Below are 3,615 nucleotides of genomic sequence, written 5' to 3' on the forward strand. Positions count from 1 at the left end.
GGGGGGCGGTACCGTCCATGTCCTCCGCCACCACCTGTTGTTGTCGACCAGATGACAGTTGACGGGACTGCCGAGGAGCCTGTACTGACCGGTCACGCTATGGAGGTGGTGACGGCTCTTGCTACTGTTCAGGTTCCTGAGAACGAGGTTATGACCGATGTGTCTGCGGAGTTGACAGATAGGGCTGAGGCTGATAGGGCGTCCAAGTGGGCGCGCAGGAAGGAAAAGATGCTTTGTTATCGTTGCGGCGACAAGGGCCACTTCATTGCAGAGTGTGTGGCTCTGTTATGTGATACCTGCGGTAAACTGGCACACGACTCTGGGGAGTGTCCGTTACTGCGAGATCAGGCACCGTCACTCATGATGTATGGAGTTTACTGTGCTGAGCTAACTTTTTTCGAATCTCCGAATCAGCGAGAGGTTTCTGATGAGTCCACGAGTATGACCACGGGGATTGTCAAGGTCACCAGAGGGGAGGTGTCTGAGACACAGATCGTGCAGAGGCTCCGAGAGTTGGCCCCTGGGGATTTCCAGTGGGACCTTGTCAGTCTCGCTGATAAGATGTTCAGAGTTGAGTTTCCTTCCGTGGAGGATCTGCAGAGGTTGTTGAGTTTTGGGATGTGTAAGGTGCCGGGAACGGATGGTATCCTTGAGTTTCAGGAGTGGAAGTAGGTTGAGCCTCGGGGCAAGCCGCTTACTCAGGCGTGGTTGCAATTTTCCGGGGCTCCCTCCAAGCCACTGCAGGATGCTCGGGTTGTGGCCAGCATGGGCATTTTAGTGGGGAAGCCTGAGTGTGTGGACATGGAGTTCACCAGAGCTCACGGGATTGCTCGGGTTCTGGTTAGTATTTTGAACATTGAGTATGTGCCGGACGTGGTTAAGTGGGCTTATCGAGGCAGGATTTATGATCTGGTTATTGAGTTTGAGGATGAGAGCCTTTTGGTTGCGCCGGCTCATGAGTCTAACGTGGATATGCACGAGGGTGATGGCAGCGTGGCAGCACGGGAGCCGCCGGTCGAGGACTCTGGACGACAGCTGTCCAAGGGGCCGGGGTCCGAGACCGCGACGACCGGGGATGGAGCAGCCCCACCCTCCTCGGTGCCTTCGACGACTCTGAGATTTGGGTCTTTCGAGCCCTCTTCTGCACCTCCGAGGCTGTGGAGTGATCGAGTCAAGTCCGAGGAGGCTTTTGAGCTCGAGTTGCCTGCTTTGGGGTTTGAGGGTGCTGTGGATACCATTCCTGGGGATCTTGGGGTTTCATCGATCTCGATCTGGGGGGAGGAGGAGGTGAGTCGGCAGGTGGCCACTCCCTCTCGTGCTCAGCACACGGTACCTCCTCAGGAGGTGACGTAGCTTGTCGTGCCTGGCTTGTCGGGTGGAGCCCTGGGGCAGGCGGCCTCGGGTTGCTCTCCTACTGCCGAGGAAGGGGATTCGGGGCAGGTGGCTCCCGTGTCCTTTTCTTCGTTGGGAGTGAAGGAAATATGCCCTAGAGGCAATAATAAAGTTATTATTTATTTCCTTATTTCATGATAAATGTTTATTATTCATGCTAGAATTGTATTAACCGGAAACATGATACATGTGTGAATACATAGACAAACATATAGTCACTAGTATGCCTCTACTTGACTAGCTCATTAATCAAAGATGGTTATGTTTTCTAACCATAGACATGTGTTGTCATTTGATTAATGGGATCACATCATTAGGAGAATGATGTGATTGACATGACCCATTCCGTTAGCCTAGCACTTGATTGTTTAGTATGTTGCTATTGCTTTCTTCATGACTTATACATATTCCTGTAACTATGAGATTATGCAACTCCCATTTATCGGAGGAACACTTTGGGTGCTACCAAACGTCACAACATAACTGGGTGATTATAAAGGAGTACTACAGGTGTCTTCAAAGGTACATGTTGGGTTGGCGTATTTCGAGATTAGGTTTTGTCACTCCGATTGTCGGAGAGGTATCTCTGGGCCCTCTCGGTAATGCACATCACTATAAGCCTTGCAAGCAATGTGACTAATGAGTTAGTTGCGGGATGATGCATTATGTAACGAGTAAAGAGACTTGCCGGTAACGAGATTGAACTAGGTATTGGATACCGACGATCGAATCTTGGGCAAGTAACATGCCGATGACAAAGGGAACAACGTATGTTGTTATGCGGTTTGACCGATAAAGATCTTCGTAGAATATGTAGGAGCCAATATGGGCATCCAGGTTCCGCTATTAGTTATTGACCAAGAATAGTTCTAGGTCATGTCTACATAGTTCTCGAACCCGTAGGGTCCGCACGCTTAAGGTTTCGATGACAGTTATAATATGAGTTTATGAGTTTTGATGTACCGAAGGAGTTCGGAGTCCCGGATGAGATCGGGGACATGACGAGGAGTCTCGAAATGGTCGAGACGTAAAGATCAATATATTGGACGACTATATTCGGAGTTCGGAAAGGTTCCGAGTGATTCGGGTATTTTTCGGAGTACCGGAGAGTTACGGGAATTCGCCGGGGACTATATGGGCCTTATTGGGCCATACGGAAATAGAGGAGAGAGGCCGAAAGGAAGGAGGCGCGCAGCCCCCCTCTGGTCCGAATTGGACAAGGGGTGCGGCCCCCTTTTTCCTTCCTCCTCCCCCCTCTTTCCCCCTTCTCCTACTCCAACAAGGAAGGAGTGGGGGTAGGACTCCCCTTGGCGCGCCCCTCCTAGGCCGGCCGCCCCCTCCCCCCTTGCTCCTTTATATACGGGGGCAGGGGGCACCTCTAGGCACAACGACACAAGTTGATCTACGGATCGTTCCTTAGCCGTGTGCGGTGCCCCCCTCCACCATATTCCACCTCGGTCATATCGTCGCGGAGTTTAGGCGAAGCCCTGCGCCGGTAGAGCATCATTATCGTCACCACGCCGTCGTGCTGATGGAACTCATCCCCGAAGCTTTGCTGGATCGGAGCCCGGGGATCGTCATCGAGCTGAACGTGTGCTGAACTCGGAGGTGCCGTACGTTCGGTACTTGGATCGGTCGGATCGTGAAGACGTACGACTACATCAACCGCGTTGTCATAACGCTTCCGCTTATGGTCTACGAGGGTACGTGGACAACACTCTCCCCTCTCGTTGCTATGCCATCACCATGATCTTGCGTGTACGTAGGAATTTGTTTGAAATTACTACGTTCCCCAACAGTGGCATCCGAGCCTAGGTTTTATGCGTTGATGTTATATGCACGAGTAGAACACAAGTGAGTTGTGGGCGATACAAGTCATACTGCTTACCAGCATGTCATACTTTGGTTCAGCGGTATGGTTGGATGAAGCGGCCCAGACCGACATTACGCGTACGCTTACGCGAGACTGGTTTTACCGCCGTGCTTTGCACATAGGTGACTAGCGGGTGTCTGTTTCTCCAACTTTAGTTGAACCGAGTGTGGCTACGCCCGGTCCTTGCGAAGGTTAAAACAGCACCAACTTGACAAACTATCGTTGTGGTTTTTGATGCGTAGGTAAGAACGGTTCTTGCTAAGCCCGTAGCAGCCACGTAAAACTTGCAACAACAAAGTAGAGGACGTCTAACTTGTTTTTGCAGGGCATGTTGTGATGTGATATGGTCA

This window comes from Triticum dicoccoides, chromosome 5B (genome assembly GCF_002162155.2).
Source record: "Triticum dicoccoides isolate Atlit2015 ecotype Zavitan chromosome 5B, WEW_v2.0, whole genome shotgun sequence".
Lineage (NCBI taxonomy): Eukaryota > Viridiplantae > Streptophyta > Magnoliopsida > Poales > Poaceae > Triticum > Triticum dicoccoides.